Source organism: Salvia splendens, chromosome 17, assembly GCF_004379255.2.
Source record: "Salvia splendens isolate huo1 chromosome 17, SspV2, whole genome shotgun sequence".
Lineage (NCBI taxonomy): Eukaryota > Viridiplantae > Streptophyta > Magnoliopsida > Lamiales > Lamiaceae > Salvia > Salvia splendens.
Genome location: NC_056048.1, coordinates 22,271,119 through 22,291,846, shown reverse-complemented (window position 1 = coordinate 22,291,846; position 20,728 = coordinate 22,271,119). Strand labels below are relative to the sequence as shown.

General features: G+C 38.1%; 2 long non-coding RNA genes across 2 annotated transcripts; one reads left to right on the top strand and one right to left on the bottom strand.

Moving 5' to 3' along the window:
- The first annotated feature begins 5,642 nt into the window (after window positions 1–5,642).
- Window positions 5,643–8,169, top strand: LOC121773485. The gene is made up of 2 exons (XR_006044758.1): window positions 5,643–7,852; window positions 7,935–8,169. It is a non-coding gene; the product is annotated as an uncharacterized LOC121773485 (long non-coding RNA).
- Window positions 8,170–8,387: 218 nt separating this feature from the next.
- Window positions 8,388–8,800, bottom strand: LOC121773484. The gene is made up of 2 exons (XR_006044757.1): window positions 8,593–8,800; window positions 8,388–8,501 (listed from the first exon to the last, which is right to left on the bottom strand). It is a non-coding gene; the product is annotated as an uncharacterized LOC121773484 (long non-coding RNA).
- Between the last annotated feature and the right edge of the window lie 11,928 nt (window positions 8,801–20,728).

Genomic DNA, 20,728 nt, shown 5'->3' with positions numbered 1-20,728 from the left:
AAAAATATCATTGTATAACTCTTCAAATTTAGAACCCAATAAATGAGATTTCCACTTTTCAGATCATGGAAAATGAAAAATATCATTGTAAAACTCTGAAAAAATGAAAAATATCACTACAACACTCTAAAATTGAGAATAACACCAAGTAATCTTTTTGCCCTGAACCCGTTAAGAGCATATCGTTTTATTCTCTAATTATTTTAAGTTGAAGATGTAATTAAGTATTTGGTTTTCAATTATGAAGAAAAAAGATTGATTTGTTCTATAATTATTATTTTATAACTATAGAAATCAAGTACTTTATCATTTAAATTTGAATGATATTCTTTCGAATTACTTCAATATTTATTGTATTTTGAAGCTATTTTTCAAAATAAATATAACTATATTTCAATTCTAAGTATCGAATCAATTCTAACTTTTAAGTATCGAATTAATTCGAAAGTATATCTTTCAGCTTTTACTTTATATAATACTTATATAATTTTTATAATTGTAAAATAATTAATTTTTGAATAAATTAACTTTTTTCATAATTAAAAATCAATAATCTTCATCCTAAAATAATTAGAGAATAACAAACATGCCCTTGATGAGTTTAGGTAATTGTTATGGGACCTATGATAATATGCAAATCTAATTTTTCAGCGATTAAATTTAAAGTTTATTCTTCTTAAAATTCATGCAGAGTCAAAGTGGAACAATTAATTTAAACAGATGGAGTATTATTTTATATATGGATCCATTAAATTCTACTAACTAATTTTAAAATATTTTATTATTAAATTAACATATATATAGAAAACTCACACTCTATAAACTTTTTTCACTACTTTTGCATATAATTTTTAAAACTTGTGACAAATCAAAATGGAGTATTTATTCATAGAAAATTATGGAGAATCTAGTACTTAGTACAAAGCATGACAGTTGCCTTTGTAGTGGTAGGCATTAGAAATTTAAAATATTTGTGAATGAAATCCAAATACGAGATAAGAGGCACAACTACATAAGATATCCATCTCTTCTCTTTGGCATTATTAATGTCTGAATCATACGTGTCAAGACTTGGTCTTAGGGTTTCTGTCACGATCATAACTCCCTAGTAATAGTGAGTGTAGCTATTTTGCAACTAAGTTTAATTCATTGGTCACAAGCTCGTCATAAAGAAGTACTTAATTCAAGGGACAATATCTTAGAGTGAAAAGGGTACAACCACATCGAAATCAGAGTACTTAACCAAATGCGATGTCTTGCTAGGATAATTCTTAAACATGCAACAGAAGGTTCCAAGACGAAGTAAGTATGAAGACATATTAAATCAGCTACCTAGCTACTTATTTATAAGTCTCTCCCCAACACCTCCTCGCTCCAACCACGCTCAACCTGCACATTAAGAAAAACAAACATGCAGGGTTAAGTATTTGATATACTCAGTGGGCTCATTGCCGAAAACATTTCTCATTTAGTTGTCAGCCATACACGAGTGATCGCGGGGTTTTTCTTTAAATAACTCTCCGGTCACTAAATCCTTTATCTTTTCATAACTTTGACTGCGCAGTCACATATCATAACATAATACCATATCTGATCTTGTGTGAACCGGGAATGAGGCCACATTCCACGACGGTCACTGGACCGGCCAACTCGAAGGCTAGCACCTAGTCCCATATGTGTACACTAGTCCGAGTAGGGTTTGCGGCCCTACTGGGACCCGAATTTGATTTAACATGTTTGGCATAACCAACAAATAGATAATCATAACATAAAACGTGGCATGACAACTCATTCAAAATATTCACGTTTTCACATAAAATCACATTTTGAAAGAAAAGTCCACCTCGTTTGCTTAAACTCTCAAACGAGTGTTCCTCGACTTGCTTTTTACTTGTCGTGCGATAACGTCCCTTATAAAACAAATAATATGCTTAAATTAGGCTTAAGTAATTATTTATTTAGCGTGTATGCATTCTTAAGCGGGTGATCCTTTTTATTTCCCTTTTCCTTATTCATAGGAAAGTCCTTAAGTATTACTTAAATCCAGTGATTTAATTTATTCGGGAATTTGCAAAATTATTCGTTTAACACGAGAGTGTTTCGCCACCTCCTATGAAATTTATTCAACAATAAAAGTCCCAAGTCCATCCGTTAATTCGGGATTAATTAACGTACCATTTTCTAACATTAAATTTTAGTGTATTAAACTAAAGTTCGGGAATTAAATTCACCATTGCGGTTAATTAGTGGACTATCAATTAATTGATTGGGTAGAACATTAAGGCCTACCATTTAATTTTTTTCGCATATCAGGCCCCAAGCAAGCAGATTTTTCTTCCTACCTCTTTAAACATTTTGGGCCCAATGTGGAGTGGCCCAATTAAGATTAAATTAGGAAAAGAATTCCCCTCTCCCATCACCGTCGGCTCTCTCCCTCATTTCCTTTTCACAACTCAAAATCCCCAAAATTGAAACCAAACTCTAGATCCTTCTCTCTCTTGGCGACTGCTCCGTCGCCTTCCCCGGTGAGCGCCGAGACTCCAGCAATTTCACTCGCGGTCGGCGCCCTACGGAGACCTCTCCTCTTCCGCCGCGGTTGCTGTCACGCGGTGATTTTCTCGGCCGCCGTTCTGCCTCCGCTACTCGTTCGGTTTTGGTTCCAAAGCTACGCTCTTGATTCTTTTAATTGAGTTTCCTTAAGTTTATTCCTTTCTAATCTTCCGTGGGAATTAAGTTTGTATATCTACGATGGTGATATAATTATGCTTGGTCACTGCTGGTTTAATTCCTAACGTGCTGGACTAAGTTTTTGCATATTCCATCTTTGAGTTCTATTGTAGCAGATATGAAAAGATTTAGGCTTAGCATGCTGTGAAGGGTTTGCCTATGCTATGTTTCTATGCTTTAAGTGTTTCTAATAATGAATGAGAAGTTTAAAAACGAGGAAAACGTATGTGATTACCTGCTGGAAAGAGTGTTGGAAGAGATAACAAAGTTGGTCAAGCCGCTGCATGCCAAGTTGATCAAGCTGTCGATCAAGCCGCTGCATGGCGAGTTGATCAAGCTGCTGCTTGCAATGTTGAGATTACGCGTGATAAACAAGTCATCAACTCCAGACGAGCCAAGGCGACAAAAAAGATAAAAGAGACGACAAAGGCGGCTGCACCAAAAGAACCAATCCGAGAGCTTACACGAGCTACAGCTGTGATTGAGCCAAGCATGCCAGCTAAGGTGGAGGACCACCGTTGTACTTGGAGAGACGTGTTGCTCAATGGAATGAAGAAGAGAGAGATTTTGCAGAGTTTGTTAAAGTAGACTAGTACAATGTTCAGAGTTTGTTAAAGTAGATTAGTACAATGACCTAGAGTGAAGAATATATGTATTGTAACTTGTTACATTTGGTGCAATGAAAAATGCTGATTTGAGAGCTCTCTCTAAACATAACTCTAGCATGTGTATCTTCATAGCTTCCGTAACTTCTTTTCATGGTATCAGAGCAGGATCTCTCTGATCCTGGCTTTCTTACTCTTGTTTTTTGTTTCCTTTTCTTCACTACTCAAAATGGCAGAAGCCAATGAAACTATTCCAGTTGCAATACTGCCACCAATCTTCTCAACTACCTCCAATCTCAGTGAAGCTAACTGATGGTAACTTCCTCATGTGACAGCAACAAGTTGATGTTGCTATGTATGGCTACGACCTTGAAGGTTTTTATCACAGGGGACACCGATCCTCCTCCACAACTGATACCAGATCAATACGGAGAGTCCATGGTTTCAAATCCAGCTTACATAAGTTGGCAGAGACAAGATAGGAGAGTAGCTGGATGGCTCTTGTCTTCATTATCAGAGAATGCTCTAACATTGGTTGTAGGGCTCAGATCTGCTAGCGACATATGGTGTGCACTGGAGACTAACTTCGCAAGCCGCTCCACGGCTAAGGTGATGCAATATCGCCAGCAAATGCAAAATTTGAAGAAAGATGGAATGTCTATGACAGATTATCTGAGCAAGTACTCCACATTCTTGGAGGACTAGGACAGGACTATGATCCAACAGTATGTGCAGTAACTTCAAGGTCAGATCCTTGGAGTCTTGGAGATGTTAGTGCTTTCTTGCTCAATTTTGAGTCAAGAATGGAATCAACTAGAGCCAATTCCATCAGCTCAGTTGGATCTCAGCCATCATTGAATCTTGTCCATCAGCAGTCTGGGCAGAAGAGGGAGTCTCAGAATTTCAACAACAATAGGTTTGAAGCAACGAATGGAAGAGTTTTTGGAGGAAGAGTTCAGAGAGAGGGAAGAGGTGGTAGAGGTTTTGGCCGAGGAAACAACAAGATTGTTTGCCAGCTGTGTGAGAAGCTTGGCCATTCTGCAGCAAAATGTTTGCATATATTCGAGCAAAACTTCACACCACCTCAAGTCCAGTTCAGAGGAAGTACTCCACAACAACATAATCAAGGATTCTTTAATCCTTCAGCTCATCTTGTGCAGTCAGTGCCTAAGTCTCCTTCAGCATCCTTCTCTATTGGAACTCCATCAAAGTTTAGCTATGGATCAAATGCATCTTCAAGCAGGTATCCAGACTCAGGAGCAACACACCATGTGTCCAATGACTTGATCAATCTCAACATAAGCACTGAATACACTGGAGGTAAGAATCTCTTGCTTGGAAATGGATCTGCTGTTAATATTGCAAATATTGGAGATAGTGCATTTAAATCTCACTCAGCTAAATTCTCTAGAAAGCTTCATCTTAAAAATCTTTTGCATGTGCCTAACATCACTAAAAATCTTCTGAGTGTCTCCAAATTTGCTCAAGACAACTCTGTCTTCTTTGAATTTCATCCAAGTTTCTGTTTTGTCAAGGACCAGGGAGGTTGTGCTCAAAGGAACTCTTGAAAAAGGCCTATATCATTTCCTAGTAGATCATACCCCAATCAAGCGTGGCACTGTCCCCATCTCTCATTCCAGTCCAGAGAGTTTAGCTGTCCATTCCCTGAGCTTGAGCAACTCACATTCCAGCTGAGTTTCTAGTTCTGTTTTGTCTTTGTGGCATAGTAGACTAGGGCACCCTACTCTAGATGTTAAACTTGCTCTTAACAGTTGTAATATTCCCTATAATTCAATGGAAACTGCTTCTCTTTGCTATCCTTGTTGTGTGTTCATAGATTATCATATTCACATTCTGTCTCTCAACACAGTGCACCACTAGAACTTGTTCACAGTGATCTTTGGGGGCCTTCTCCAGCAGTGTTGTTAGGGTCGCGGGGCGCCCCGGGGCGATGAGGGGGGACCCCGGGTCGCGGGGCGATGGGGCGAGAGACCCACGAATCGGGGCGCCAGAATAGCCGAATGATGATTATATTTGTGTCTCTTTTATAAGTTTGTTCCTTGAATGTTTATCACATCCAATAAATCTAAATACATCATTACTCCATATCACATCTGAATATGGACCCACGAATCAGGGCGTACTATTAGCCTAATTAAGCTATATCTATACTTTTAATACAGGTTAATGAAATACATTGTGCGAAAAAGACTTCTTGGTGTGAAAGTACCATTTTCTAGATTATTTATCATTTATGTAGTAATATTTAAAGGTATTTAATCAATATAATGAATATTTTAATTAAAAAAAACTAAATTTTTTACTTTTCTAACTTGTAGAGTGGGTAAAAAAAGAATTATTGAGTAATAAAATAACTGCACTAACTAATGCATTGGAATCGATACAGACTCTAACTTGAGTGGGTGAATAAGAATTAATAATTTAATTAGACTAACCTAGTGGTATAAAAACTAATTAATTAATCTAGGGAAATATCAAAAAGTGGGTCGCAGAGATGATGAGGCTGAGAAAACAATTAATTAATCTAGAATAGAGGAAAAGGTGGATTAAATTAATGAATGCCTCGATTCTCTACCCATAAAGCACATCTCCATTTTCAAAACCCAAAAAATTTTGTTAACACAACAGGAAAACCTCTTCGGCTTAAATTTTGTTAACACAACAGGATTAAATTTTGTTTACTTTTCTAACTTGTAGAGTGGGTAAAAAAGAATTATTGAGTAATAAAATAACTGCACTAACTAATGCATTGGAATCGATACAGACTCTAACTTGAGTGGGTGAATAAGAATTAATAATTTAATTAGACTAACCTAGTGGTATAAAAACTAATTAATTAATCTAGGGAAATATCAAAAAGTGGGTCGCAGAGATGATGAGGCTGAGAAAACAATTAATTAATCTAGAATAGAGGAAAAGGTGGATTAAATTAATGAATGCCTCGATTCTCTACCCATTAAAGCACATCTCCATTTTCAAAACCCAAAAAATTTTGTTAACACAACAGGAAAACCTCTTCGGCTCGCCCCAGTCGCCCGTCGCCCCCACCGCCCCCGCCGCCCCAACTACGCCCCAACTGCGCCCCATGAATCTCGCTCGACTCACCCATGTCGGGGCGAAGCCGGTCTCGACCTGAGCGCCCCACGCCCCGAGCGCGCTCGGGTTGCGTTTTAACAACACTGTTCTCCAGTTAAATCTAGAAATGGATACTCTTATTATGTCTCTTATTATGTCTCATTTGTTGACCATTTTTCTAAATTTACCTGGATTTACTTACTCAAGAATAAAAGTGATCTCACTGCTGTTTTTAAGCAGTTCAAGGTTATGAGTGAAAACCTGCTCGGATCAAGAATTAAGATTCTTCAATCAGATTGGGGAGATGAATATCAGGGATTAGTTCCTTTTCTAAAAGAGAATGGGATAGTGCATAGAGTCTCATGTCCATACACCCCACAACAAAATGGTTTGGCTGAGGGAAAACACAGACACATTGTAGAAACTGGCCTAGCTTTGTTAGCTCAATCCTTCCTCCCTCAGAGGTTCTGGGATGATTCATTTGTCACAGCCGTTTATCTTATCAATCTTATGCCATCTAAAATTATCAACAACATTTCTCCACATGAGGCTCTCTTTCTCTCCAAACCTGATTACTCAGCTTTCAGAATCTTTGGTTGTCTGTGCTTTCCTCTTACTAGGCCTTATAACAATCATAAACTCCAACTGGGATATAGTACCTCTCACAAACTACAATTGTGATTGTGCCAAGTATGCCAGTTAAGGTGGAGGACCACCGTTGTACTTGGAGAGACGTGTTGCTCAATGGAATGAAGAAGAGAGATTTTGCAAAGTTTGTTAAAGTAGACTAGTACAATGTTCAGAGTTTGTTAAAGTAGATTAGTACAATGTCCTATAGTGAAGAATATATATGTATTGTAACTTGTTACATTCGATGCAATGAAAAATGCTGATTTGAGAGCTCTCTCCAAACATAACTCTAGCATGTGTATCTTTATAGCTTCCGCAGTTTCTTTTCAATTTGTAAAGGTGTTGAAGGGTTCTTCTTGCTAGACTTCAACTTAAGCTCATTTTTTTATAACAACCTCCTCTCACTCTCAAACTTACTATTGATGTTTTGGTATGTTGTGGTAAAGGGAGTGAGGCCGGGGGGTACACCCCATATATAAGGATTTTGTAACTGAAAACCTGTAAGGCAGATTTTTGTGCAGGAATGAGATCTCAATTTGTTATCCTACAGTAGATGTCCTTCTTCTTAGTACCTTGCAGCACCTTTAACTGATTTTAGTGGTGATTCGCAGGTACACAAGGTGGGGCAGTGGCGGTTGGAGCTGGGGTGCAGGGTTGCTGCAGCTGTGCTGCAGTTTTCTCCCTTTTTCTGGCTCGTGGCAGCCTCTCGGCTGGTGGAGGAAAGGCTGTAGGAGCTGCCATCTTGCCTTGCCTTGCCTTGTATTCTTGGCAAGTATTCTTGGTCTTCATCAAAGGTAGTATTGTCTCTTTCCTTTAGCTAGAAGTCCCCACAATCTCTTGTTCTTTTGCAATTAAGAGCATTGTCTTATTGTGTAGGTGTGTGAGGACGGCTGCCATTGTCGTTGCACTGTGGCTTTGTTGCTCTGGCCGGCGGTCCATTTGACTCGGCTCATAACACGTGTGATTTTCCTTGGGTTCGAAGGACGTCGGGCTAATATCTCACATTCCTAACTTGTAATAGCATAGTGCTTCTCCAAGCTTTCTTTTCTTTCAACATGTACGAAATATTTATAGAGTTAGCTGTATTGTTTTCCCTTCATTTTCATTGTCATACGCCTTGTAAATTAAGACATGGTTCGGAAAGTAATGCGTCGTATTTTATTCACTTAAGGAATAAACGAACACGCTTCCATTTTATTCGATCCTTGCTCGTTTCTTTAAATTTCCAGATTTGTGTTATTTCTAAAGCGTGAAATTCGAACATAGGAATTGTAAAATTATCGTACTGAAAAGTATTTTGGAAGTGGCATTCGCTTCACGTCTCTTTAATTATTTCATAAGGTTCGGGTAATTAGATCGTGGTTATTACAGTTTCTCATCAACCAAAATCTTTCAATTTCTGCTGGACTTCTTCCTGGAATTCTTCCAGCTATTAAAACCCACCTAACAAAAAAATAAACACATATAATTATTTCTCTTCATACAAAAACAGCACTACTAAAACATTACTAATATAAATACTTAGTAGTATTACTTGTCCCCCACAAGCTTGTGCATTCTACATATGATATCTTCCTCTTGCTCTGACATATTTATGAACTTCCATTCAAGACTGCTTTCCTCTGCACCAAACAAAAATTAATAAGCATTTTAGAAAGAAAGACAGAATGAATGAATGAAAGAGGGAAGACAACCATTTTGAATGGTTGGATGATTGTGAGTGCTACACTTATCCATGAATATGAAAAGATAATTTATGCTAGTACAAGCTTGGAGAGCCCCCAATATTTATAGGAAGAATATATTTTCTAGTACCAAATTTTTAAATCTTTGAAGAGAGAGAAAAAAAGTATTTGGTGGGATTTGAGTAGAAAGGGAGTTGCTGCTGATGCGACCAACCAAAAATGAGGTGAAATTTCATTGACTGACTGTTGCTTACCATCCCATTCTGGTTCACGAGCGTACATGTGTTACTAGATAGAAATGCTAGCGTCTAGACTCAGCCCCCTAGCTATCAAACTAGCCTTCATAACTATCATTCAATCTATATGTTTGTTTGTTATCAATATTTATAGAATAAAGCTATACGGCCACATTATGGCCAACCATAAATTAATTAAATAATAAATAAATTGATTTTTTTTCAAATTTTTGGTTTAATACTACTTGATTTTACTTTTATATCATCTTCATTGTATGTTGCTCAACATGTTAGTGTTGCTCTTTCGTAGTTTTTGCTCAACTTATTACTACTGTCATTTCTTGATTATTGCTCAACGTATACAGTAATTCGTGATATTAATGTGTTTTACGTAATGGAATTCAAAGATAAGTATCAACTCACAAGTCCATTCACACACATATAAGTTTATATCGGTAATTCTAATTTTTTATACATGTAAATGGAATAAATTAACTCTTTATGGCCGGTCACATTATGATCATTTAGCATCACTCTTATTTATAATGTTTGAATATCGAACGGCACAAGTTTTAAATATAAAAAATAAATTATATTACAAAATTAAAAGAATTAATTTTAATGAACGAAATAAAAATAAATAAACCAATAACTATGGAGAAAGAGAGTATATAATTATTTGCCTATCATAAATATATGAACTTTCACCCATTTCTCATATTTCCTCTCATCCTTTTTTTAACCAAGTCCATAGAATTATTGATTCATCTGAATTTTTCTTTAAAAAAATTTGAAGGATTAATATAACATTATGGGTCAGATTAAAATATACTCCATAGCAATAAATACATGAAATTTCAAGTCTTTTTCATATTTCTTATTAACCTTTTTTAATCCAAATATACATGAATGTTTGGTTTATCTATATTTTCCTCAAAAAGATGGTGGATAAATCGAAAAGGATTGGTCAAATTAATACTAATATCTAGAACAATAGTAACATTTAAGTAACATAGGTCAATCATCCGTGAAATAAACAAATTAAAATTTATTAGGAATGCAATTATATGTCAATGGGGAGTAGTATATAATTAATCTATTTCTATATTTCCATTATTGATCTATGAAACACAAGCTCCTCAAACATCAACAAGGTTACAAGGGGCAGCATTATCTGGATGCCATGAAACACAACATTTCTCCTCAAAACAACAAATCTTGCAATCACAAACCTACCCATAAAGCTGATGATGCGATAATCTTATCAAAGCAAAAACAACAAGAGGCACCTTCTTTTTCAACACTATCGCACCTAAAACTATGCACAAGTGAAGCTAGAGCATACATAACATGTTAACAACCCTCGCCATTCAAGAACCTCTCCGTAATACCCACTATTTAATTTTCTTAGCTTTTAAGATTTTTATCAAACTAAGGAGTGCATACCACTTTCTAGTTACCTTAAAATCTGAGAAATTTATAACTTTTGTGTTTGGTTTGCTTGAGTAATGATTATTTACGATCTAAATGAAAAATGAGCAAAGTTTGAATTAAGGATGAATGGCCGTTCGAACGAGATACAATGTAGTTACATTCCAAGCTATGGCTTAGCTTACAAAAAATAATACACATGAATGTCAAAATGGAAATGCTTTGAGTCTTTTTCTTACAATCCCAAGCCACCCCCTCTTCGAGGCCTGTGAGTTCGACCTGTTGGCGGAGAACTGTCGGCCCGAAGGTTGGCCCAAGAGTCAGCCCAATGGCAGCCAACAACCCTCCCTCCAATGACTACCACCTACAAGATACAAACAAAGCTAATAAATCAAATGCCCGCACGGGCTTAACTCAGTTGGTTCCTGAGTGGTAGATTGTCCCTAAGCAGACAGGATCGAATGCTGGCAGCCGCAGTGTGGGAGTTTCACCACTGTGGTGGCTCCTTGTGTGCTGGTTACCAGTGTAAGTTCCTCCCACCTAATGGGCCGCTGAGGTACCGTGTTTGAATCCCTCCATAGCGATGTCGGGCCGGGTTATGGGGGCGCCTGGGGTGAGCGAATCACCTTTTTGTCCCTAAGCTAATAAATCAAATGAGGTACCAAGAGGCTAGCAACCAAGTTAAGTAAGAGTAAGGGACAACTACACTTTTAAAGGAGACTTGGAGTTTTGCCTAAAATGGCAGGTATGCTCCTGCACTCCCACTCCCACAACCGAAAACTGCATAAGAAAGACAAGGCCATTAATTATTCTATGAAACAAGCCAAATTGCGTTAAAATTTGTGCATAATAAAAAGAATGGTGCTAAATGGCCACATTATGGCCAGCCACACAAGGCTAAATTAGTAACTTTAAGTGTTAGTTATTAAATAAAATATTAGTTAGAGTTAGTGGATAAATGAAAATTACATATATCCTTAATCTTATTTTTGTTTTTCTAATTTCCTTAATCCCTTTATCTCGTTTCACGCTAATGAGAGAGAATTCACATGTTTCAAATTTTGAATTAAGACACGTATTTAATAGCCTCATGTTGGAATTTGAATCAAAACAGACCATAATTAATTGATTTTCTTATTAAATGCCCATACATTAATACAAGTATAAAGGCGTATTAAAGTTACCACTTATTAGTGAAATTTAATCCATGAAAATGTGATCTATATTCTCTCATGTACCCATCATTACACGCCCTAATAAAGCTTAATTATGGTACAATCAGTTTGACAAAAAAATTATGGATTAATAAAAAAATATGAATAAACCCCCAAAAAAGAATATAGTTCATAATGAAAATGTAAACAAAAAATAGAATATAAAAAATAATGTTCTTCATTCGGAATGAGTATTCTTAAAATAAATAATGAATGATAAGCTTAAAAATAGAATTATATATATATATATATATATATATATATATTGGATCCTTGAATTGGATGGTTGTGATGATCTGCATTATTAGTCGGTGTGTATTATTCAACTGAAAATCTGCATTATTACACTATAATGGTGCATTATTAGTCGGTGCGCATTATTCAACTGAAAATCTGCATTATTAAATGACACGTGGCATCAATCTAACCGTCGGATGACAAAATCATGGGGCTGAGATTAAAAAGAACAATAGAACAAAAAAATTATGGATTAATAAAATAGAATAAGCTGGGCATAAGGAAGAATGAACCCAAAAAAAACAAATATGGACTCATTTTGGCATTTATATAAACTTATAGTACAAATAAATAAAATGTAACAATTGACAATTTTGCATAAACTTATAGACAATTGACAATTTTACATAAACTTATAGTATAAAATCTAGTATTTAAAATTTTTAAAGAAAACAAAAAAAGTGAAAGAAGATTTGAGAGGCAAGGAATATGTGGGAGGGATTGGAAGCGAAGGGATGAGAGAGAATTTGAAAATGAAAAAACAAAGGGAATGAATACAATGGTAGGGGCGGGGAAATTTGAAAATGGAAAAAAAAGAAGCGCCCCTTTTGAGCAAGTTGGCAGGATAAAAATAGGAATATAAATTTAAAGTGCATTTTATATTATAGGGGCATAAGAGTAAGAATAATTTGAGTTGAACCGGAACTTATAAACTAACCGGTTCTTTTATCTATTAAACCAGATTATGGCTGACCATAATGTGGCCACATAGCTTTTCCCTGATAAAAAAAGAGGATTTGCTGCAAGAAGAGAACAAAGTAATACAACAGCTCCATTTAATTCCGCGAGTACACCCCTGTACTACCCCAAGAGAACAACCAACATATAGCAAAGTTACAGATTCACTCCTGCACACAATCTGCTTTACATATTTTTTTTTCAGTTACAAAACCTCAACCTCTATATATGTATGCCTCCACCCAATACCACTACTTTACCTCAACACTGCAGTAAGAAACCGAGAGAGAGTGAGTTTGTGTGAAAGGGGCAGTGAATGGACTAAACTAGCAAGAGCACATAAATTTCTCTTCCAGTTTCATCACCACAGCAGGTAACTCACATAAAACCCTCCTTGTAACTCATTTTCACCCATGTAGAACGATAGCATCTATCTCATGTTGCCATGACATGATTTTTGAACCATAGAGCTTTAGTTCACTTCTAATAAACACCACCATACCCTCTACATCATATAGATCAAGTAGAGAGCACAAGAACATAGAGTTCCAATAGGATCCTCACATCAACATATGAAACAGTAACAAATCCATCCAAATCCTTCCACAGTAATTCATGTATAGGGTGAGAACTCACCACAGTGTGCTAAACGCTCCCAAAGGAAAATCAAAACTTTAATACTAATTGTTAAAACTTTTAAATCTTGTCCCACATCGACTTGGTGATGATCCTAGCTTGTCTATATAAGTATGGATAACCCTCCCCCTTATGAGGCCTTTTAAGGGGTGAGTGACCCATTTCTAATATGGTATCAGAGCGGACCCAAGTCGATGATGGATTTTATCTCTTTATCTCTTCTCTTGCCTACCCACGTGATGGAAGTCCGATGTGTCATTCCGGCCCACACGTGAGGGGGCGTGTTAAAACTCTTAAATCTTGTCTCACATCGATGATCCTAGCTTGTCTATATAAGTATGGATAACCCTCCCCTTATGAGTGGCCCATTTCTAATACTAATAGCCATTATCGATGAAACCCTGTGACCAAAACAATAAGAACAAACTCTTCTCCAAGATCACAACTTTAGAATACTCAATACCCCAACACCACATGGATACTGCCATAACTTATAGAAATTGAGTGAAAAGGGAAAGGGGAAGAGGACTTAGCTTAGGCGACGGGATGTCCGGCGTCGAGCAAGCGCAAGCGGCGGAGGTAGCGCAGGCAGTGACTCTGCTCGCCAAGACTGACTGCGTGACGCAGCGCGCGACGCTGCTGTTCGCAAGGATGTTCCTACCGTTGCGAGAAGTTCCCATTGTCGAGGGAGAAAACTCGACGGGGACAGGGACCGGCATCCGGTGGCGGTGCTGCGATCGCCGAAGAAGAGGGGTTTGGCGGAGGAGAAACCGCCGTTGTTACGTTCAATTTGGGACTCCCAAAGTTGGAAATTGGGGATCTTCTAATTTTCTCTAAGAGTGAGAAATAGAGAAGGGAGAGAGACGCCGGAGGAGGGCGTGAACGGCGGTGGCGATTTCGCTGAGAAGAAGGTGAGAGAGATTGGAATGCGCGGCTATTTTTCTTTTTTAGGGATTTCAATTGGTGAGGAATGTGAATTTGAGAAAGAACTGCCGATGGGTTAGAGTCAAAGGAGAAGGAAATGAGGCTATTTTTTTTAATTATTGGGCCATAGTGATGAAATAAGACAAGTGGGCAGTCTCCATTTTATGTTCGAATGGGGCCAATTAATTAAGTATGGGTTGTTTTAATTAATGAGTTGAGCCTTTTAATTAGTTGGGAATTTGGGCTATAATGTAATTGAAGAAGCGTGCTTGTTTGGACCAAGATTTAATTATGAGAAGTTGGAATTAATTTAAAGAAATTGAGCTTGAACCTTTGTTAGGTTTGTGACCATGTGATTAGGCTCGTGGCTGGTTCGGATGTAGGCTCAGCTCAGAGGCTCGGATGCAACAGAAACTAAGCCATGCAGTCGGTTGAAAAATGGTTGTTATAACAGAAAGCAACTAGCCGTTGTTTGACCGATCTTGGACGTTGCATGAAGAGTATAAAAGCATGAGTAGTTATTCAGTTCCAGCAAGAGAGAGAGCATATGTGAGGAGAATCAAAGAAGAAGAGAAGAAAGAGATGTTATAGCTCATATCTTGAGAGTAGATAGCGAAGTGTGCATTGTTCTTCATTTTCATTTGTGTTTCCTATTATAAACCATCTTTAGCCGTGAATAAACATCTCTCATATAGTTTCCCATCGACGTAGGTTTGATTAAACCGAACCACGTAAAATCCCTCTGTGTCATTTGTTCTTTGTTCTTGATCGCAACCTCCATCGCTATTTCTACAATTGGCGCCGTCTGTGGGAACCGAGGAAGAGGATGGCGATGGCGAGATTCGAGGCAGAGAAATTCAATGGCATGAACGACTTTGGTCTCTGGCAAGTCAAGATGAAGGCGCTACTCACTCACCAAGGGTTAGATGAAGCCTTGGATATGGAGAAGGATGACAAATCAGATGTTAAAGTGACCGAGATGTTGAAGAGGCAATAGGAGAGTCTTGGATAATAGACTCTGGATGCAGTTTCCATGTGAGCTCTCACAAGCAGTGGTTTGAATATTTTAGGCCATCAGATGGATCAATCATTCTTGGGAATAATCAGACTTGCAAGATCAGAGGCATGGGAAACATCAAGTTGAAACTAGCAGATGGTTCCATGATATTGCTCACTGATGTGAGATTTATACCAGAGATCAAGAGGAATTTAGTCTCTCTTGGACTTCTTGAGACAAAAGGCTATGGTTTCAGGTCAGAAAATGGAAAGTTGATCATCTACAAAGGCTCCAATACAGTAATGAGTGTTGTGAAGAAACAGACACTATAATATCTTGAAGCAACTGTCATCACTGGTAGCACAAATGTTGCAGAGAAGCAGGTAGATCTGCAGACATGGCACATCAGATTAGGCCACCTTGGGACAAAGGGAATGATGCACCTTGCAAAGAAGGGTGTATTCAACATGGAGAAAGACCAAGTTTTCAGCAAATGTGAGCAGTGTATGATGGGAAAGAGCAAGAAGCTTCCATTTCCAAAGGGGAAGTACACTTCTGGATCAGTTCTTGATTATGCCCACAGTGATATCTGGGGACCTGCTCAGCCACCAACCATGAATGAAGGTATTTCATGACCATAATAGATGATTTTTCAAGAAAGCTTTGGGTCCAAGTTTTGAAAGAAAAGTCAGAGGCTATTAAGTTCTTCAAAGAGTGGCATTTGATGGTTGAGAGGGAAAATAAACTGAGCCTTAAGTGTTTGAGGACGGATAATGGTCTGGAATATGTATCTCAAGAGTTCACTGACTACTGCAAAGCAAGGGAATACAAAGGCACAGAACTGCTCCGAGAAATCCACAACAAAATGGAGTGGCCGAGAGGATGAATAGAACCATCATGGAAAGAGTGAGATGCATGCTTCTATCATCTTGTGTTGACAAACGGTTCTGGGGTGAAGCAGCTGCTACTGCTGTGGTGCTGATAAACAGATCACCTTCTTCAGTAGTGGATTTTCATGTCCCAGATGCAAGATGGCATGGACATTTACCTGACTTCAGCAAGCTTAGGTCATTCGGATGCAGGGCTTATGCTCATGTGAAACAAGGGAAACTAGAGTCCAGAGCATTGAGGTGTATATTTCTTGGATATCATACTGGATCCAAGGCCTACAGACTCTGGAGCACTGAGCCAAGGGGTGAAAAACTCATAGTAAGCAGAGATGTCATATTTGATGAAACTATTATGCCTTATCTTGCTGGAGGAAAAAGGGGTACATCAATTGAGGTGGAGCCAGCAAGGAGTGTAGGTAATGATACATCAGATAATGAGCAGCAAGAAGAAGCAGATAGCTCCACCACTCCAGTTCCAAACCTTTCCAATGATAGACCAAGAAGGGCACCAAGACTCCCATCAAGATTCTCTGATTATGAGATGGCTTATTTTGCACTTCATGTGGGTGAATGCATAGAGTTTGATGAACCTGGTACATATGAAGAAGCAATGAAGGGAAATGAATGGGAGAAATGGTTTGAAGCTATGAGAGAAGAGATAGAATCTCTCATGAAAAACAAAACTTGGGTGTTGTCTGACAGACCTTCCTCCCAAAAACCAGTGGGGTGCAAGTGGTTTTTTAAGAAGAAGGTGGAGGTTTCTGAGGGAAACAAGATCAGATATAAGGCTAGGTTAGTTGCTAAAGGATATTTGCAGAAGGAAGGAGTGGATTTTAATGAAGTCTTTTCTCTAGTTGTGAAACACTCCTCTATTAGGATATTGTTGTCTGTGGTTGCTCAAAGGAATTGGGAATTGCACCAACTTGATGTAAAGACATCGTTCTTACATGGAGACCTAGTTGAAACCGTTTACATGGAACAGCCGAAGGGTTTTGTTGCTCAAGGGCAAGAGGACAAGGTTTGTCTATTGAAGAAAAGCTTATATGGTCTTAAGCAATCTAGTAGGCAGTGGTATCTCAAGTTTGACTCACACTTAAGCAGCATTGGATTCATGAAGTCGGCTTATGATAATTGTGTGTACATAAAGAAGGATGGGAGTAAGGCAGTGGCTTATCTGGTATTGTACGTTGATGATATGTTAGTTGCTGCGGCTGACATTGATGTAGTAAGATCAGTGAAGTCAGAGTTAAGTAAGGAGTTTGAAATGAAAGATCTTGGGGAGGCTAGGAGGATCCTTGGAATGGATATTCAGAGATGAAGAGACAAAGGAGAAATCTATCTAGTGCAATCTGATTACATGAGCAAGGTTCTTAAAAGGTTTCAGATGGATAAATCCAAGCAAGTGACTACCCCATTAGCTCAACATTTCAAGTTATCTCTGCAGCAAGTGCCTAAATCAGATAAGGAAAGGCAGGAGATGTCAAAGATCCCATATGCAAGTATAATAGGGAGCATTATGTACAGCATGATATGCACAAGGCCAGACCTAGCACATAGTGTGAGTGTGACAAGCAGATACATGAAAGAGTTTGGAAGGGAACATTGGATTGCATTGAAATGGATTCTCAAATATCTGAAAGGCAGCAAGAATCTAGGGATTTTGCTCAAGAAGGTTGACTCTGATAATGGTGATCCATTGATTGGATATTGTGACTCAGATTTTACTACGAATTTGGACAATAGAAAGTCTCAGACAGGATACATATATAAGTTGTATGGTGCTGCTGTAAGCTGGAAATCCACATTACAATCGGTTGTTGCTCTATCCACTACAGAAGCCGAGTACATTGCCCTCACAGAGGCAGTGAAGTAAGGAGTCTGGTTGAAGGGAATCTTAGAGGATTTCGGAGTGAAGCAAGAGAAGGTCAGTGTGCTATGTGACAGCACTGGTGCAATCAGTTTGGCAAGACATCAAGTATTCCATGAGAGATGTAAACACATAGACATCCGACTACATTTCATCAGAGATATGATTTAGAAGGGTGAAGAAGAAGTATTGAAAGTCGGCACTAAGGATAATGCAGTTGATGCAATAACTAAGAGTTTACCAGCATCTAAGCTTGAGTATTGCTTAAGGCTGGTGAATGTGATTGCGCAGTGAGGTGGAGTTTAAGTTGGAGACTGAGTATGCGGAGATATTCACATGGACAAGGTGGAGATTGTTAGGTTTGTGACCATGTGATTAGGCTCGTGGCTGGTTCAGATGTAGGCTCAGCTTAGAGGCTCGAATGCAACAGAAACTAAGCCATGCAGTCGGTTGAAAAATGGCAGTTACAACAGAAAGCAACTAGTCGTTTCTTGACCGATCTTGGACATTGCATGAAGAGTATAAAAGCATGAGTAGTTATTCAGTTCCAGCAAGAGAGGGAGCATATGTGAGGAGAATCAAAGAATAAGAGAAGAAAGAGATGCTAGAGCTCATATCTTGAGAGTAGATAGCGAAGTGTGCATTGTTCTTCATTTTCATTTGTGTTTCCTATTGTAAACCATCTTTAGCCGTGAATAAACATCTCTCATATAGTTTCCCGTGGACGTAGGTTTGATTAAACCGAACCACGTAAAATCCTTGTGTGTCATTTGTTCTTTGTTCTTGATCGCAACCTCCATCGCTATTTCTACAAGCTTGATTAATTTCCGGATAATTTATTTAATTTTCGAAGATGGAAGATATTTAAGTTGGAGGCACGAAGGGCCCGACCGGCGTCACCCCGCGACGCCATGGGTGGCCTTAAGAAAATTTAAAGGAGAGAATTTTAATGGATTTTTCAAGAATCCATATTTAAAAAAAAAGAGTGCACAAGAAATTGTGTTAGAGAAAATAGAATTTCTCGGATTTAATTAAAGTAAATAATTAAATTCTGCAAAGTAGTAAAGCCGAGGTAGGATTAAGAAAAATCCTATATGACTAGACTAAGATATAAGTGCTATCCAATAGGATGCATGCATTCTTTTCTAAAAAAAATAGTTCAAGTACTAATTAGCGTACTACGCTATTTATTTTCAAAGGATAAATTGCTCAAGGGCAAGTGAGGTCAAAGCGAGTAATTGAGTTGAGGAATAAGCATATCAGGTGGGCATTCTTTTCATAAATGTGATTTTTAACATGAATATGTGAAAATTTCTATACATGTTTGTCATGCCATGTTTTGATCTTTTATGAATACCTATCTCCATGTTAAATCGAATTTGGGTCCCAGTATGGCCAAAAACCCTACTTGGACTAGTGTACACATATGGGGATCGTGAGCTAGCTTTCGAGTTGGCCGGTCCAGTGACCGTCGTGGAATGTGACCACATTCCCGGTTCACATACGTTTCAGATATGGTATCTATGTTTATGTGATTGAGCAATCAATTTTATGAACTAAAGGAATATTTTAGTGATGCGGGCCCTTTTTAAGTAAAACCCCGTGTTCACTCAACTGTGGCTGACAAAACTTTAATGAAACGTATGACTTTTGGCAATATGTCCACTGAGTATATCAAGTACTCAGTCCTGCATGTTTCTTTTCTAACGTGCAGGTTGAACGTTAACGAGGGGGCGAAGGTGTTGAGAAGTGGTAATAATAAGTAGCACTAGGTAGCCCAAAGAAGTGTGTCTTCACACATACTTCTTTGTTTTGGTTTCTTCCGCTGCATTAGGAATTTTGTATTAGGAGCTTATAAACCTAGTTAACGTACTCTGATTTTTTTTGTTTTGCCATGTATCACTTTCGCTTTTCGAACCTAATGTTTGAACTTGACCTTCCATTTATGCTTACCTCTTTTATCTTCAAGTTTATTTAGTCACGATATAGCAACACTCACTATCAATAGTAAGATGTGGTCGTGACACTCTCGGGGATGAATTCATTTGGATTTGTCCAATTTTCGCGGTCCCTATCTATCGCCACACGTTCACAAACGTGCGGGCTTATGTGTACCCTGCAATGATGCAGGGCTTACGCGGGCAATGGGGCACCATGAGTGGAAGCGACGGATGCAACCGTAGAACTTCCTTCATCACCGCGTTAATTACGCATGGCAATTTGTTTGGTGTCGGACTCCTCCACCGCCCGATTCTTACCTACAACGGCGTCCACCTCCCGTTGTGCCTAGCTTGTGCATCACCTCGGGCTTCTTCATCATCTCAGCCATATGATTTACGTATAACTTACTATTGTGTATATATATTAATTCTGCTATATGGTTCTTAAGATTAAAAAATATACTCCCTCCAGTCCCTCAAGAATATGCACTCTTTTCTTTTTAGTCTGTCCCACGAGAATATGCACTTTTCAATTTTAGAAACTCTTTTCTCTCTAATGAGGTGGGATCCATTCCCCACTAACAATACTTTAATTACTTTTTCTTTCTACCTCTCTCTTACTTTATCAATTTTGTATTAAAATCTGTGCCGAACCCAAAGTGTATATTCTTTGGGGACGGAGGGAGTAGTACATAATATTTTCCATTATTTGCTTTTAACCCGATTATCCAATTGGGCTAGCCCGAAACCCAAAGATAAATTTATAACCCGATAAAATTCCAACCCAATTAACTCGTAACCCAAATAGGACTAACCCGAAACCCATTAGGTTGGCCCGATTAACATCCATGCCTAATTTCATGATACCGAACGAA